At 35.2% G+C, this 19,286-nt stretch overlaps 1 protein-coding gene across 4 annotated transcripts in view; it reads right to left on the bottom strand.

Annotated features, from left to right (window-relative positions):
- NEDD4 (NEDD4 E3 ubiquitin protein ligase) overlaps positions 1 to 19,286 on the bottom strand; it is a 111,196-nt gene that overhangs the window by 38,285 nt on the left and 53,625 nt on the right. The window lies entirely within an intron of this gene.

Here is a 19,286-nt window from a genome sequence, read left to right as displayed (position 1 = left end):
TGCTCAATCATTTTAGAAAATTTTGATGAGCTATTGCCATCATTCACAAAACAATGTAGAAGTTTTTTTTGTTTAATCCTATACAATATCACTAGACAATAAAAAGTAATATGGCATAACTTCTGGTAATTGCAGGATAGAGTATATTAGATTGATCATTTTGCAGATAATGATTATATACTCTGAAAAAATATAAAACTAACTATTTGAAACTAGCATAGTGACCAAAAGCAAGCAGAAACTGGAACAGAGTCGATCTTGAAAGAAGGAACTGTACCGGGTAGGATTCATATTTATACAGCTTTTCACCTGATAGTACTCCATACGTGAAGTGGTTAGGACTTAAACAGAATCTGAAATCTTACTTGTCTGAGGAGTCAGAAGACTGAGTTTGAAGTTAACAGAATAACTGGAAAGTGAGGGGGACAATCCCTAAAGGAAAGAAGCCCCAAGAGTCCTTCTAAATCTCTATATATACTCTATCCAAATTCCCAGCTGATTCTAAAACTGTGTATGTGAAAGGCAACAGCTGGAAGGCTGAAAGGACTGAGCATAGGTTTAAGTTGATGTTCACCTTTGGGGAGATAGCATTTGGAGTTCAGCTAAGTTAACAACTTGCTAGAACAAAAATCAATACTCTTCAGGGAAAGATAAACTTCATTGTCTCCGTCATGTACCATGTATAATGAACAAATGTATGGAGATTCTAAGCAGTGAAACAGAAACTTAAAAATGAATCAACTGTACCAGGGGTGCCAAAAAAATGTCCACACATTTTAAGACATGTTATCTGTATTACTTTTCGAAGTTGAATTGAATTACAGTAGCAATGTATAGTATGACATTAGCTCAAAAGGTGGCATTAATGAAATGAATGCTAGCATCACCATGCGATAAGGCAGAATAGTCAAAGAAAATGGCGGAAGCACTGTTGTCGTTTGAGGAGTGCAAGACCATTTGGAAGTGGTATCTGAAATTTGAGAACGTTGTGGAAGTATGACGGCAATGAGTATGCAACAGAACCTCCAAAATGCCTAACAACTGTATGCATTCGTGATAAGTTTGAGACGCATGGTACTGTGTGTGATGTGCACAAGGGAAGATCCGGGAGGCCTCGCACAGCAACAAGTCCTGGTTCTTCCGCTGTGGTGTTGGAACATTTCAGACGCTAACCACAGAAGTCTACCAAACAATGTTCACTGTAGTCAGAAGTGTTTGGGTGCTGATGGCAACCACTTTGAACATCTCTAGTAATTGCAGAAGTCAAACGTGACTTGTATTCATCTTTTGTTATCGGTATATGTTGAGTATTAAAATTTTAATACAGTTTTTTCCTTTCTTAAAATGTGCATACATTGTTTTGGCATCCTCTGTATATTTTAGGACTGAAAAATATAATATTTGAATTAAAGATCAGTGGGTGGGCTTAACATATGATTGAAAATGACAGGAGAAAATGTATGCGAACTTTAAGATCTATTAATAGAAGTTATCTAATATGAAAAATAAAGAGCACTTACAATTAATATAAAGTAGTCTAATAAATATATGTGTAACTGGATTCCCAGAAAGAGAGGGAGAATAGGGCAGAAAAATATTTGAAGAAAAAAGCAGCTATCTTCCCCAAATATTAACAACTTACATAACTATAGCATAATGATCAAAACCAGGAATACTATTACTTAACCTACAGACCTTACTCAAATTTTGCTAATTGTTCCACTAATTTTGGTCCAGGGTCCAATTCAGGATTCCACATTACATTTTGTTGTCATGTCTCCTTAGTTTCCTTTAACCTGGAAAGTTCCTCAGTCTTTGTCTTTCATAATCTTGACAGAATGTCCCAGTTTGGGTTTGTCTAATGTTTCTTCATGGTTGAATTTCAGTTATACATTTTTTTGGCAGGAATACTACAGAAGTGATGTTTGTCCTTTTCTTAGTACATCATTATCAGGAGAAAATGAACACTGGAATCTCATATGTTATGGATAGTTAAGGACCACTAAATATTTGAGAAAAGTCACTTGAAAAACAGAGATCTAACCCAAAAGGAAAACAGAAAGAAGGGAGTCAGATGAATAAGAATCAAGTCAGACATAGAAATACTTCAGAAAAACTATATTAATATTCTCAGAGATGAAACATTTGTCAATCAGACTTGGAGGCTATGAAGAAGAAGCAATTAGGGAACAAGAAAGAGCTCTTGGAAATTAAAAATATAACTTAAATTAAAAGTTTAAGATAGAATTGAAAGATAGAGTTACAAAAATTTCTCAGAAAGAACTAAAAAACACTATTTGTAAAATTTCTAAAAGACTATAGTATTCCCCAAATAAGAAAACTATAGCATACATTTTAAAAGTCAACATCTAAATAATAGGCATTCAGAAAGAAAAAAGGAAAGGGAGGAAATTGTCGAAGAACCATTTTTAAGAAGCTTTCCTTGAACTCAAGAAAATGAATTTTGAGAGTAAAAGGCCCCAATGAGTTTAGTCAAAATGCATGAGAAAAAGACCCACAGCAAGGCACATATGTAATTGTGACATGTCATAATTGTGACATTTCAGAGCACCAGAGATAAAGTAATTCTAAACGTTTTTGAGAGACACAAAACAGATCGTACCCAAAACTGAAAGACACAAGACATAATGCCTTCAAAACTGTGAGAGAAAAATATTTGCTGCATAGAATTTTATACCCAGCCAAACTATCTTTTTCAATGATTAAGGTAGAATAAAGACATTTTTAGACATTGGTGTTCTTAGGAAGGTGATGGAGGATGTACTTCACCAAAATAAGTAGGAGTACACCATGGTAAGGGCAGATGTAGGGGATTCAAAACAGGAGAAAAGCAAAGAGGATTCCCAGAATGACGGGGGAAGGAAACTCTCAGAATAATAGTAATGTAGACCCACAGAACAGCCAGTGCTTACTGGAGCATGAATATATACAGCTTTAAGAGGGATGCTTCCAGAAGAATAGGAATAATCATATCTATCTAGTACAATTTTGTGAGAATTAAATGATATAGTATATATAAAGTGCTTTGCATAATTCCCAGCATACAGTAAGCATTCAATAAATGTTAGCTATTATATTTGAAATGTTGGATTCCATAATGAACACCCTGCTCCCTTTCCTCTGGACCAGCCTGCAGAAATTTCAAACAGGCACATACAATAAAAGAAGCATAGCTAGAGATGGAAGCCCAGTAAATTAGCTTACTTTAAGGCCATCCATATTCCTATTCTAGTACATAAGGTGATGATAATTTTTGAAATGGTAAGTTAGCTTTTAATTATACCTTCAAGGCTGTCCTATGGTATGTTTTTTTTATTCCTGTATTTATTGTGAATAGATGTTATACTCCAAAAATCTGATCTTTAAGAAGCTTTAAGTAAGGAAGTAAAATACAACAAAATACAGTAAAATCTCAACCACGATGACTGAGGAATAAAGTATTTTGGTTGAATTACCTACTTAGGTTTAGGATTAACCAGATAAAAACATAAAACACCTTATTTTGGGTTCGGTCTTATTGAATAGGCTTGCCCTTGGTAAATAATGACTATAATGAAAATCTATTTGTGCTTCAAAAAAACATAGCTGTGATAAACTATCACTTGAGTAACACAGGTGCAGACAGGGTTTCGCAACTTGGATACTATTGACAATTTTAGTCAGACAATTCTTTTGTTGTGAGGGCTGTCCCAAACATTGAAGGATGTTTAGTGACATCCCTGCACTCTACCCACTAAATGCCAGTAGCACTCCTTCTCCAGTTGTGACAACCAAAAATGTCTCCTGGCATTGCCAATATCTTCTGGGAGGCAAAATTGTGCCTGGTTGAGAACCACTGGTAAAGAAGATATGAAACAGAATGTCTCAACTAGTTAGCAAAACACTCCCTCTCTGCCTTTAAAAATAGCAGCTTTCTTGAGATATAATTCACATAGTATAGAATTTACCCACTTCAAGTGTCCAATCAATTTTAGAACATTTTCATGCCCCAAAAAGAAAACCTATACCTATTAGCAGTTAACCCCCATTTCCTCCTTCTCTCCTAAGCCTTAGGCAACCATCAGTCTACTTTTTGTCTCCATGGATTTGCCTATTCTGGACATTTCATATAAATGGAATCATATAATATGTATAATATTCCTTTATGACTGGCTTCTTTTACATACCATAACGTTTTCAAGGTTCATTCATGTTGCAGTAAGTATCAGTACTTCATTTCTTTTTTTTATCACTGAATATTATACTACATGGATATAGCACATTTTATTTATCCATTTATCTGTTGATTGACTTTGAGGTTGTTTTCATATTTTTAACTATTATAAATAATGCTGTTATGAACATTTCAGTACAAGTTTTTGTGCCAACATATGTTTTCATTTCTCTTGAGTATATACTTAGGAGTGGAATTGCTGGGTCATATGGTAACTTTTTAATCTTTTGAGGAACTGCCAGACCTACCAAAGTGACTGCACAATTTTACATTCCCACCAGGACTGTATGAGTGTTTCAATTTCTCCATATCCTTGCCAATATTAATTACTACCTATCTTTTTAATACAGCCCTCCTAGTGGGTGTTGAAGTGGTATCTCATTGTGGCTTTATTTGCCTTTCCATAATGACCAATAATGTTAAATATCTTTTCATGTACTTATTGTGCTCCTTATTTCTTAAAAACTCTTAACTTATAAATCTTCCCTAGAGATTCAGTCTCCATTGCAGAGGCAGTGCCTGGTCACTGTGGGGCAGAAAGAAAACATTTCATCCATATATTGCTCCAGAGTCGTTGTTCAGAGATTGCATTTTATGAACAAAAGCACAGAACAAGAATCCCATATGATGAAAATTTCCTTGTTTCAAGTAACTTTGGTATATAAAAGTATATTTTAAAAATTTCTTGCAACACATCTTCCTCACGTCTCCCTTCTTTGAAACACGTGTTCTGAAATGCATTTCCTTAACTTCTACTTAAAATGAAATGATCCCAAGAACTATATTTCTAATATTAGAAGAATGAACAAATTTTCCAAACTAAAAATCAATACGCCTGGTCTGAGGAGATGGAGAATATGAAACTAGGAACTATCCTGGAAAGTCTGGGACATATGGTTGCTATAAATATGGACAATTAGAGGTTCTTTTTCCATTTACAAAGAAACAGTGATAGTTTTAAATTCATTCCTATGAAAATAAGTCAGTCTGTGATGGTCATTAATGTTTCCCTAGCCAACCAATTGTTCCAAATTCTGAATATCAAGCATTTCTTTGCAAGAGTTATTTCCTATATTTTAACTGCATGCCACTTACTTCATAAAACAAATTTGCATTTGGCAAAATATAAGTAATTTAAGAATGTCCGAAAATCTACCAAAGAATTCAGAACAGCAGGTGATTTTAAACTGTAGAGAGCACAGTTTATAGTCAGTAAATAACACTTTTTCTGATACTTTAAAGATACGAATTTCAGTTTCTTAAAACAATTTTTAGAACATGAAAAAAGAAAAAAATCCAAATTGCTGTTTTTTCAACCCTTCAATTAGAACTATAGATGGCTCTAAATTTAGGAGGACAAACTGTTAACAATTTTGATAAGGCTGAAAATTGAGTGGCTCAATGTTCTGTTTTCCAAGAGAACCCAATGTTACCAAAAAATCTGAATTTTAAAAACGTTAAAGTGTCATAGCTGTGAAGAATACTTGGCTATAAAAAGAGTTTCCATTAAATCTGAGTTACAAATAATTTCCCAGGGTAAATCTACAGTATAAAGCAAAATATTAAAGGAAGAATCACTTCCTCACTACTAGAGTCAAATAACATAGCCCAAGTTTTCTGCTGTAACATCCAACTTTTAATTTTAATCATGCTTTTTAATCAGTAAAAATGAATTTTATACATGAATATTAAATACAGTATAGTTCCGGTTTTCAGACTTAGCTATCAGCACTTTTCTAATCAAGACAATTTTACAAAGTAATTTAAAAACACAGGTTACACATACACTGGTACAAAATTAAAAGGGAAAATAGAATTTCTAGCCTCCAGTTATCTAACTCCTCCCACTGTCCTTTCAAAAGGCATGAGCAGTCATTTTTTTTGAGTTTTGATAACCCTTCAGATTTTTCTTTGACATACTGTCATGCAGCTTGCTTTTTTTCCCTTCAACAATATCTCTAGGACCTTGTCCAATATTAGTCCACGTGGAGGTGCTTTACATCTTTGATGGTTGATAGTATGCCACTGCATGGAATACCAAAATTTACCTAGTTCCTTATCAATAGGTTGTTTGTAATTTTTTGCCATTATAAACAATGACTCAATGGATAAACTTGCATTTATTATTTTGCATATATACCCAAGGTAAGTTTTATTTTGTAAAATAGTTAGGAATACAGTAGACTAATCTGAACTTATCTGAAATGGAAACAGATCTCAACGACTGATTCGATGTTACTGAAGGAAATAGTGTCCTGAGTAACCCAAAAGGCACATACAAGTTTTCAAAGACAAAATCAAGATTAAAGATTCAAGATCAAGAAGTTTGCATTTGAATTAATATCCTACTCAGTGCCAATAACTACTGTCTTCACATAGCTGTATTCAAGTTTTCTATGTGCGAAGTCATGATTCTTCTGTACAGATCACTAATTCTAAAAAAAAGTGAATTGGGGCAAGCAGTAAAAAAGACACTGATTAAATTCATAGCTATAAAAATGTTCAAGCCATCCTTAATCATATTATTTAAATTAAGTCAAAAGATACTTCAGAGAGCTTAAAAGACTAAGGAGAGTTGAAAGCTCTGAAGCTGAGATACTAAAAGTGAATTTTTCTGAAAACCTCTTTGTGTAAAGTAGAATTTAAACTCTCATTCTATTTATGAGTTAAGAGGTTAAACATTTTCTTGATTAGAACATGTGAAAAGTCAATATTTTGACAGAGGATATTAGCACATGTGAATCTTTGAGAAAAATAAGCAGAACTTACATGAATGGACTCATTTATAGTATTTTTAAAACTAAGGAACCACATATTTTCTGCTTCCAAAATTCTATAAATACTATTATTTTTAATGAACATCGTTCCTCTCAAAATCCATACTACATGGATTCATACTACATCCTAGACATAAATAGAAAAAAAAGATTATGAAAACGACTCTAAATTTAGCTTAACTATTTTCTAATGTATGCATTCTTATTATTATTTCATTTGCATAACTTCTACCTTCCTACTTATATATAGACTTACTATATACTATGACCTGCTTATTTTAAACGTTTTTTTTAGAAGTTCAAGATTTATTGATTCAATCTTTTTAGTATGTTGAGGGGAAAATGGTGTTAGCTAAATAAATAAACAGTATAATCTGATCTATGCTATAAAATCATAGTGCTATGGAAACCGGATGTCTTTGCTTAAAACAAACATTCAACATCCCAAGCTTGTGATTTGCTCAGCCAGCCAGCCCGTCTGGTAGATTTAACTGTAAGACACAAACTGTACTTGTTCTTTGAAAAAAGCTTCATACTGCTTAAAAATGTGGGTACATGTGTTCTACAGTTCTTAGCAACCTTCACATTTTAAAAGGGATTTTTACCTAGTAGATGGGGGTGGGGAGGGATTGAGGATAAAACCTCCGTCTAAATCACTTTCAGTTTGAGTTCTCCTCTGAATTTCAGTTTCTTTGGAGGTCTTCACTTTATACAAGCATCACTAACTTGTGAAAACTGGCGATTTACCTTGACAAGTTTCTCTATCTTTATATGCTTTAAAGTTAAATTTATAATTTACTGTGAGGGTTTTCAAATATAAACCATATTTTTAATATGCTACAGAAGAGAAGGAATCTAAAGCAGATGAGAAGTAATAAGAATCACGTTGTGCTGTATCAACATGAATAGGATTTTATAATTATTTTCAAAATTAAAATTTAATATATCCAACATACTTTAACAAGCAATTTGTATTGTATGCCCCTCAGCTAGAGGACTGTAAAAGGTGAGAAGAAAGTTTTGTGTTTATTACAATTTTCCTCCCCCCTCAAAACATGGGAGGGGCTCATCAACTTTTCCCATTGTTTCAAGTTTGTATTCTAAACAAAGGAAAATGATAAGAGGACTAATGTATAAAATTATAATTTAACCAGGAAATATCCACAGCTAGGTAACTGATAAAAGGGATAAGGCTCTTCTTCTCAGAGAGAAAACTATTCATTCTTGATTGAAAATAAACAGATACAGAGATTCACTCTCCAGAGTGCCACTTAATTATGATACTACGTTTTTTTCTTTTCAGGAATGTCTGCCAAGCTACCAGCTACGAGGAAAAGAAAAAGGTAAACTTTTGAAGCGATGGAAACTAATACTCTCTGGGTAATTATTTAATCTATAGTCTAAATGAGAAACTAATTTAGCAGAGGGCTGCCACTGCTGAGAAAGATCGTGACTTTAATTCTAAGAAATCAAAGAGCTGTGTAAAATCTCAGATATTTAATTTAAAAACAAGTAAGTGTGAGAAGATGAACTAAAATCATCACTTTAAAATGAATAAACAGAAGCTGTGGCAAGAAGTAGTCTAGAGAGGCTTCTGCTCCCAAACTAATCTAGAATTTCAGATTTAGGTTAGTCTACTTAAGTGGTTTTCTGTGTGTGTCAGAATCATCTGAGGGGCTTTTTAAAAGACAGATCACTGGGCCTTACCCCCATAATTTCTTTTTCCGTAGGTTTGGAATGGGGCCTGAAAATCTGCAACACTTACAAGTTCTCGGGTGACATTCATGTATCTGATCTGGTAGACACACTTTGAGAACCATATCTCTATTCAACCCTTGGAGCAAACCATGATTGATAATAGTGGAAGATGAGTGAGCAGTGCATCTAAATTTATCAACTTGTATCCTGCCAGAAGTAGTTCCAAATGGACTTGGTCTCTTTAAGATAATACACAATGTAAATTAAGAGAGTTGAAGATAACACAGAACAGAATCCCTTTAAAAGAAGCAAAGGAGTCAGGCACCTATGTATTTGCTTTTCTTTCTAGCTTAAGTCGTAAAAATAGAAACATATAGCCTAATTATGGCAATCCTCTTTTCAAAACTTTTGTAGACTTGCTAGACCATAAATATTGTTTCCCAAGTGTGTTCTAAGGAATAATAGATTTGCTAGATAGCAAAAGAATTCAGAGGTGGTCACATATTTGAGAAACATTTGGTTAAACGAAGTTCAAAAATTTACTTTCTGTTTAGGGACTTTACTAGTGTACATCGTGCCGTTCCAAGAAATACAGCATATGGTATTATACAAAATTATTTGTAAATGGGATGGATTTTATATGAAGTATCATACAGACTGAGAAATACATTTCAAAAATATTGGTCCAGAGGAAAAACTATTAATATAAATTCCTTAGCAAGGGATTCTAGACCCTCTACATTTGTTTTTCCAATCTCCCTTAGAGCCTTATCTATTAATGTAAACCTCCCCAATAGAGTAGTAGTATGCCTTTGCTTTTGCTCACTTCTGCTTCCTGGAAAGTTTTTTTCTCTCTCTGCCTGTGTAAATCCTATCCACTTGTGAGTCCCAACTCAATGTCATTTTAATGAAAAAATTTTCCTGATGAGACTAAATTGCTACTTTCTTCCTCTGTAATTCTACTGCACCTTGTATCTTTTAACATCTGTTGTTATAGTCCTCTTCCATTGCAATGAGACTATAAATTCAGTGAGTCAACAAATGTTACTGACTGGCTTTCTACAGCCAGATTCTGTACTAAGTGTGGGAGAATGTTTCTGATATCATGGAATGTACAGTCCTGCATGGTTGACAAATATGCACATATATTAAAGTGTGTGTTAAAAACTGAAGGAAAGTACAGAATTCTATGGATGTATACAGGAGAAGGGTTAAGGAAAACTTTTATTCTTCATTATATCCCAATGTGCCCTGCCTTTGTGGGTATCTAATATCTAGAGGTAAACTATAAATTATTAGTTTTTTTGTTTTAAATTGCAATGGCCTGACATACTAGAAAATTATATCCTTATATCAATTAGTCCCTCCTTTGTAAAAGCTAGCAATTTAGACCTACGGAAGTATGCTGATGTGGAGAGAACGTACCAGAAAGAAAACAGTAATAGTTCCTCCAGCATTATGAAACCAAACCAGCAATGTGACAGGAAATAATATAATAACAAAAGAAGATGGTTATCACATTTCCCTTGCCTATTCAGGCACTAGACTCAAGTCCTGCATGTCCATTTTAAGAGGTTCAGTATGTTGAACAGAGTTGGAGAAATAATGGAAACCATTAAATGACCTGCTCCATTCCCTATAATCAGACTGCCTTCTTCAACCTGGACTTAAATTTAGGTAACCTGGTAATGTTTGCGCAACTTTGATAACCTGGTAATGTTTGCGCTCCAGATGCTTTGTTGATTCCCTAACCACGTCATCACTACTTTGACTATGGCTTATATTCCTGCATCATTTACCGGATTTCCTACCCCAGGGGCTGAACTGTATTTTCTTGAGTTGTGAAAGGCTGTCTTCCCTAGGAAGGAGTGATTTGAGCTATTCTGCATCTTTCTCCCCAGGCTTCCCCATCTGTCCCTGACCTTTTCTGCCCTCTAGTGACCATGAGCCAGTCTCTCATCCTTGGCGTGTGGGATCCACTTGGAATCTGCATTGTTAGCAGCTTGACAGACTATTTTGCACAAATCTCTATTATTCAAGTGGCATGAGTTACAACCCTGATATCCTATCGATACTACATACAAATTTTTAAAAAATACATCCATGAGGGATGAAGTCCACAGCTCACATAGACTTAGATTCAGATAAAACAACCCCATTTATTGATTTAAGTATAATCTAAGAATGTTTAAACAATATTTAAAAGGAAGGTTAAAAATAATTCCTAAGTTTTGCCATATCGTTCAGGGCCTAGCAATGACTTGCACATACCGTGTTTCCCCGAAAACAAGACAGAACCGGAAAATAAGCCCTAGCATGATTTTTCTGGATGACATGCCCTGAACATAAGCCCTAATGCGTCTTTTGGAGCAAGAATTAATATAAGACCCGGTCTTATTTTGGGGGAAACATGGTAGTAAGAAGTCATTATTTGGCTCATGCTTAGGTTAATTGCTAAATTAATCGATCCAGATTCCAGTTTAATCATCTTGAAAGGTAACTGAATCTGAAGTTTATAAACCACTGAACGTTTCTTCAGTGTATTAAACAGCAGCATTAGTGGGTCTGGAGAACACTGCTGACAAATCAAAGTTTTCAGTCTACAGACTGCCTTAATGAGGTAATCCTCCTGCAAACTTGAGGCAAGCAGTCTGGGAGCTACTACAATTGTTTCAACGCTCCAATCCTTCCATAATTAACTTCAAACTATTTTATATATGTTCTTTGTATTCTTTATTTTTTGTTTAGACTGCCCCATCAAAAGTTGGGACAATGTCTGCTACTCTTTTGTATTTTATAACAAAAGGTAGTTAAAAAGCAAAATCTGCTCGTTGGAATTTCAATAGTATTTTTCCTAATCATCAACAAATAGTATTAAGCACAAATGGTATACAGTGACTGGCAAATACATTCAAAGATTTATTGTGAGTCAAATGAGCTCATTGGTAGAGTACCAGAAGGGACGAGCCAAAAAGTACCTCTAAACAACAACCAAAATAATTGATTCCCAAAGCGGTCTTTCTTCCTTCTTTTTTTAAATTTCTTTTCTCTCTTCTTTTTTGTAAACCTTGGTACAAGACTACTTATGCAGCGGTAGAATGAAATGTTTTCTCTAACAATTTTTACTTTTTGAAATGAATCTTTTCTCAGATTTTAAAAAAAATTTCAGAAATAGAAACTGATTGTTCTTATAATTTTATTACCTGATTATCTGATCAAATATAAGTTTAGTTGATCTATAAACAGTTTTTAAAGTTTCTCCCCGGGTTGGAGACTCATAATTTTTATTGAAGAATATAATGTATCAATGAAAACAGGAAAAAAAAAACGGGGGCGGGGGGGGATGTGGGTTACTGTTGTTTAAAAAAATAAGAACTCAAAGGATTCCTTTAAAGCCAAATTTTTCTTGCTTCAACAGCAAGACAGGTACCAGTGGAGAAAAATAAGGCCATTGGATATGCCTCCACTCCTTCAGCCATCACAGCTACCAAGCACTGTAGATTTAGGCGCCTTCCTCAATACACTGGAGCATTCATTGTCAGTTACAGGGATATCAACACTTTTGTGGCTCAAATGTAATGTTCTAGAGGAACCCTGTCATAGAGCTTTCAACAATTGTGGGATATTCCCTATGTGGGCTGTCCAAAACAGTAACCACATGTGACTACTGAGCACTGGGAATGTGTCTAATGCAAATGCGGTTTGGAATTTTAAATGATTTCATTTAAAATAATTAAAATCTCAATAGCTACGTGTGGTTACTGGCCACTGTATTAGACAGGTGGAGCTCTAGAACAGTTTTTAGCGAAACAGTACTTTCTGGTTTCAAGATTTTATTTCCAGTTCTTGCCCTGGGCTTCATACAGGTCTGACTGATTTCCCCAGGTTACTGTATTCAGAATTATGACTTGATTTCTTTTTTTTTAAACTAGGTTGGCTTATCATACCTAAGGAAAGGTTGAGTTAAACCTTTTTACGGATGCTCCTGAGAAAGAAGTCACCCAAAGGGAAAACAAAGGAGAGAAGACGAATGACATGATTGCCAAAATGCTGGTAACTGTTCAAACCGGAGCTCATTATAATGGGCATACACGGGGGCTCAGTGCATTGATCTTTCTACTTTTGTGTGTGTTTGAAATTTTCCATAATAAGAACTTTCAGAATGTTTGCAAAAAAGATAGGTAGTTTATAATGATGTAGGTAGTTTATATTAGTTATTGAAGAAAAAGAATGTAAGTGTTATATCGTGTTTCCCCAGAACTAAGACCTAGCCAGACAACCAGCTCTAATACGTCTTTTGGAGCAAAAATTAATATAAGACCTGGTATTATGTTACATCATTATTATATTACAGTATAAGACCTGGTCTTATATTACAGTAAAATAAGACTAGGTCTTATATTAATTTTTGCTCCAAAAGACGCATTAGAGTTGATTGTCTGGCTAGGTCTTATTTTCGGGGAAACACGGTAGGAGGCAGATAACTCATCTACAGTATGTGTTATTTGATCTATAAAAACTAATCAGAAAGAACAAAGTATTTATAAATGTTGGGTCACAAGTCAGAAGAATAGAACAGATATTTGAAAATAAACTGGTTCTCTAGTAATAATGTGCTTAAAGAATAATCTCTAGGATGGTTGGTTAGCTCAGTTGGTTAGAGCATGATGCTAATAACATCAAGGTTGCCAGTTCGATCCCTGCATTGGCCACTGTGAGCTGTGCCCTCCTTATGAGAGAGAGAGAGAGAGAGAGAGAGAGAGAGAGAGAGAGAGAGAGACTGGTGTCCCTCCATCTCCGTAAAGAAAAAAAAAAGAATAATCTCTGAAGTTTTCACTTAACAGAGGTAATAAGAAAGTGTTAGATCTATGCAGCCCGGGCTGTAGCCATCTTTTGCTCAGCCCGATATACTTTTCTCTCTTACAATAAAAACTTTCTTAACTTGCCTGACCATGCACGTTCCTTTACCAGCCGACCTATCAGAAAGGACTTGACCTGGACTTGCTGTTCTACAGAGTGTAAAAGTTAATCATCAGATCGTACTCAGCTCAGGTGGAAATTTTCCTTTAATGAACTCATTTTTTTTTCCTTCTTTCTGATGGTATTTTTACTAGAATCACCTTCCCCAAGCAGCTATATCTTGTGGATTCCTCCTACTGTGGGGTAGGATGAAAGTCCTCTTGCTAAGAGATGTCATAGAAGTGCTTTAGGGTACATAACAGAGCTGAGTTTGGGCCCAAATATAACAATTTACTAGATTTATGACATTGAATAAGTCACTTTAACTTTTCTGAGCTTGTTTCCTTACTTCTAATATGGAGATAATCTCAGAGAGCTTTCTGAAATGTGGTATACAATATGATATATTAACTGATTTAAAGTTTTACAGATACAGGGTTTTACAGATACAAGTTTTACAGATATAGGGTTAAGAGTTTTAAAAACAATACATCAGGATTTTCTCCAAGTCAAAAAAAAATCATAGTTGAGGTTTCAAGTTCTAGTGACAGTGAACATCTAAGATTGCACTCGGTTAGAGTGTGGTGCTACTAATACTAACACCAAGGTTGCTGGTTCGATCCCCACATGGGCCACTTTGAACTGTGCCTTCCTTAAAAAAAAAAAAAAAAGGGAAGGCAATATTGCACTCCATTAGAGGGCCTCCTCTTCTTGTCCTACACCCAAACCCATTTTTAATAGGTCTATTCTCTTCCTCAGAGTGACAGGCACGCACATTTACATCTAAATGTATTGCTAAGAAGGTTGGGAAATATGCTAAGGAAATCACATAGTCTGTTATAAAGAATGTTTAATTTAGTCTTTCTAGTAGTATCTTCATTTCTAGAATATACACAATGTATTTCAGACAACAGGTATGAAAATCAGTCCCCTTACTTAATGCAAATTAATTAAATTATCATCAGACCTTAAGATTTTGGTAAGTAAATATTACTTTTAAGGCATGTTTTACCTAAATTAACTCAGTGTCAGAACTAAAAGAAAGAAATAACCTTCATTGCTAATCACTGCTATAAAATATAACTAGGCAATCACTGGAAGTTTCTTCTCTGGAGACACAAACTGACCTCTGGAAAAGACCTACAGACATTAGAGGTCTCCCAACAATGACACCTCCCAGTTAAAAAGTCCCCTCCAGGTCATTTCATAGGACTGTCAAATATGAACAAATATGAACAGACAGCAAGGTTCACAAGATGCCTGGAGAAAAATTTCCAGTATCTACAAGAAGCGAACAACAATAACAACAAAGTAACTCACAGGAACCAGAGACAATGCAGGACCCATAATAAAACTTAAAAACAAACAAACAAACAAAAAAACCCTGAAGTAAAATATTCTCTGAGAATTAAGAGATTATATTTATAAAATAAGAATAGAGAATCATCAGAAAACAAGATAAAACTTAGAAAGTAAAATAACCAAAATTTTAAAATTAAAGAGAACTGGAAATTTGGGGGAATCTTCCAGAAAGTAGGATAAAGAAAGCAAAGAGAAAGCAGGATAGACAGCAAGATCGATCCAAGGGGTACAAACTTTAGCTAATAGGAAATTCTAACAGAGAATACAGAGAAAATGGCAGAAAGAAAATCTTCAAAGAAGTAACACCTGATTTTTAAAATAGGCACATGTGTTATCTTGATAATAATTAAAATTGGTTAAAAATTATATATGCAATCACATATCCCAGGACTTAGGTGTTCACCTGCCTGAAGTAGGTATAGATACTATTATATATTATACTGTATCGCTCTCTGGTTGTTTCCATGGCTTATGCTGTCTTCTCATCTAAATTATAAACTCTTCAATGCCAGGAATAATATTTGCCACTTACAGCAGGCACATATTCTATTTCTGATAAATACTTGTTAAACTCATTTGCTTTGAAGATGACTTGAGTTTCCATTAAACTCTGTGACTCTTTCAGAGGGTTCAGTCTTTCAGCCTCGGTACAAAAGGTAAAGGTCACTCTTAGCTAAAACAGTTACTTGAAACTCCAGGAACAACTCTGAGAATCCAGCTCTCATATCAAGCCTGGAATGAAGTCTTTTCATTAAACAATGATAAATTTAAAGCTAGTCAAGTGGTCATTGTTTAAATACCCCTAAAAGTTTTGACCCATTTCATCTCTTTTTTTTTTAGAAAACTTGATCTGAGCCTCTATCCAATCCAGACACATAGTTCTATGGTACCAGTTAGTGGAATATGTAGGCTATGAATCAGACTCTGCTGTGGAAACTAATCCTTGAGTCACAATCATAATATTCCATTGGCATCCTCCCCGGGGGACAAGGTATTCATTTAAGAGTGCACTCTTTCATGCAAAGGATGAAGCATCAAGCAGCTCCCACTCATCATCACGGTCATCATTTAAACATCCCAGTTTGGTTATCTGTTTGTGCAGGGCCGTCTGGTCACTGTCACCCATCAGGATCCTACAGTCACTTTCAACCCCATTCCAAAGGGTCCCTTGGCTTCATTCATTAATTTCATAAATATTTATTGAGTATCTATTTTGAGCGAGGCACTTTTCCAGTCTTTGTGATGATACAGCGGTAAATAAGAGAAAAAGTCCCTGATTTAGGGAATTGCATTTTGGTAAATTAGAGACCAGAAAAGATTACCTATTTGCTTAATCCCTTTTCTAGAATTCTTTTCTGATCAATTCTAGGAAATACAGATCTGCCTGCCTGTTTCCTTGCCTATCTATTTCTATCTCCCTGTCTTTAACTTTTTTCTTGCTATGCCTCCTTTTTCTCATTTCTTATCTGAAATGTTTGATATCATATGAGGCTCCCTGACAGGAGGCTAAGCCATTGACAGCCACAAACACTATAAAAAACCTAGCCACCAATAAGATTTCTTAAACTGCTCGAACAGAACAGTTTGTAAGACTTTCACATGCTGATTAATGCTAGAGAAGTAATATATAATTTTAAGAAGCGCTAAACTTATATATAAAGGATTTTTAAACTTTCTCCTTATAGAGCTATGCAAAGGACAGTTAGTTCATAACTAAGCATTCATGATATATGTTGTTTCAATTCATTACATAAGCCAATGTAAGACTTAAACATTCTTAGTAGTACTCTACCTGGCACTACTACAAGAAAGTATATTCAGAAGATTGAAAATGTTCACAAAGAGGAAGATAGACGATATTGCTTGAATAAACCAGAATAATGAAGAAATATGTAACATTTCAATTGTTATTTTTCAAATCTCACAGTGAGAGGGCAAAAAATTAATATAGGCAACAATTTTAAAAACAATGTAAACCAGAATAACAGCCATAATGAATTCAAGAGATTTCTTTAAGTAGAACTGCATGCCTTACAGACCAATATTTTTAAATCTTAAATGAAACTAAAATGAAATCCTGGAAAATTTAATAGTCAGAATTCTGGAGGAGTCATACTAAAGTTCTTTTATGAGGTAGGTAGGCAACCTCTCCTGTATTACATGGTCTCAGTCAATAACCAGTTTAAATGTCTAAGTGGATATGAAACGCTTTGCAAATTATTTGGCCCTGGCCACTGTATACCTTTAGCTCTTCTTTATGTAAAAGTTGGACAGAGACTCATTGGATACTTCAACTATGAACTTGTTATTGTTCTCATAAAAGAATGCTCTTAGCCTTGCTTCTCAATGTGTGTTTGGGGAAAACAGCAGCCTTGGTAGGACCTGGGAGCTTGTTAGAAACACAGAACTCTCAGGTGGAAACTCAGGTCCCACTGCAGACCTACTGAACCAGAATCTGCATTTAACAACTGACAACTTACTAAACCATTCCTTAAAGCATTACAAGGCAATACCTACCAACAAAAATTTGAGAGAAAACGAAAAGAAAAAGGAAGTAGTCCGGGATATTATGTTAGCTATATCGTAAAATGTTATACTCTCGGCTTTGGGAAGAGGGATAAAAGATTAAAATTCTGTTAAAATTATTTCTTTACTTAATGAATAACTGAGTTTAAAGACATTGTATGCCGTACTACCAATATCCTTGATGTAAATTTTGCTCGGTAATTTTTTTTCTTTTAAGGTAAAGCACAAAATGTTTCATGGTGTTATGGTTTTGTAATACATCCAAGTCAAGAGAAGGCCTGATCTTCACGCCCCCACCCCATACCGATACCCTAGACTCTAAACAGAGATGTCATAGATTCTCTTGGTCAAGGTATGCTTTTATTTTTCATTTTTTTATTAGTTTCAGGTGTACAAAACAATGTAATAGTTAGACATTTACACCCCTCACAAAGTGATAATCATCCTCCCCCAATTTACTATCCCTCTGGCATCATATATTGCTGCTCAAGGTATTCTTCATTTGACTTCCCCATGAATTGAGCTACAAGGTACACAGACATGCTAGCTGCTTGCCCTTCCATGTTCTCAGGTCTGCTCTAATTACATCTAAGCAGTTTAGGTAAATCTCAGTGAAGGCGAAATTGCTTTTCAACAACTACTCCCATGTTGAGAGTCTTCCCCCAAATACCTCACTGAATGGGGACAAATTTGTCCACCTCTTGTTCTGAGAGGCGTTCTTATACCTCTAGGTGTCTGTCTTCATCTGACCATAGTCTTCCAATCTAACCCATGGGCAAACAAAGAATACTGAATCACACACTTGAGTAATACTTCAGGTATTTCCTGGGTATGCTAACATCATTGTTTCCTTTCCTCGGCAGCACTCACTTGCTCCTTCTGCTAACCACCTCCTGACCTCAACACATTGGCTGGCCACACCCAGGGACTCTGCCAAGCCCCTTCTGCCTAAATAGGCTCCTGCTCCTGGCTTCTCCTTGTCTATCCTGTTCCACTGTCACCCATAACATAAAGGGAGAGTGGGTTTAGAAGGGTGAGGACTTAACAGCTAGGACACGGTGGGCTCCATATGCTGGAAGAAACCAGTGACAGAAAAACAGAGGGGCCTATTCTCCAAGTAGTTTTTAGGAATAGGCCTTAAACCCTGACTTGTTTTCTGCATGACAGCTCTTTTTTTGTTTTGTCTTATTTTGGGTGGTAGGGAGAAGACTGAGAAAGAGTAACGATGTTCAAAATGAGTTGTGACTATTCAAAGGCAGTCTCAAGTTTTCACTCCTATTTCTATTTCCTTCATTTCTTATTGCTGAATCTCCATTTTGGTTCTCACTGTATATACTCACGTATTCTATAGTTCTAAAATGAAAGAACAGAGGTACAGCCTTTGTTCCCCTAGAAAATAGACTTCAATGGTCTTGTACACAGAATCTGTCTCATGCATCTTTTGTCCACCTAATATTACGTCTTCTATTTAGCAGCCACTAAATATATACGCACTTGCCTATATTCTCATGTGTATTTGATGACACTTAGCAAGTAATCAATGCTTGCTGTTTTGCTTCCTTGCTGTTTCATTTCTACTTCAGCCAGGCTTTTACACTATTCTCCTGAGACTACTCTTGCAAAAGTCACTAAGGGCCTCCTAACTGCCACATTCAATGGATACATAAATCTGTGGCATTGTATGCTGCCCCCCTAGAATTTTCCCTTCCCTGGACTTGCATGCCTCCACG

Source organism: Rhinolophus ferrumequinum, chromosome 6 (assembly GCF_004115265.2).
Source record: "Rhinolophus ferrumequinum isolate MPI-CBG mRhiFer1 chromosome 6, mRhiFer1_v1.p, whole genome shotgun sequence".
In the NCBI taxonomy this organism is placed as follows: domain Eukaryota; kingdom Metazoa; phylum Chordata; class Mammalia; order Chiroptera; family Rhinolophidae; genus Rhinolophus; species Rhinolophus ferrumequinum.
Note: the sequence above shows the minus strand (reverse complement) of the source record. Positions and strands in the feature narration are given on the sequence as shown.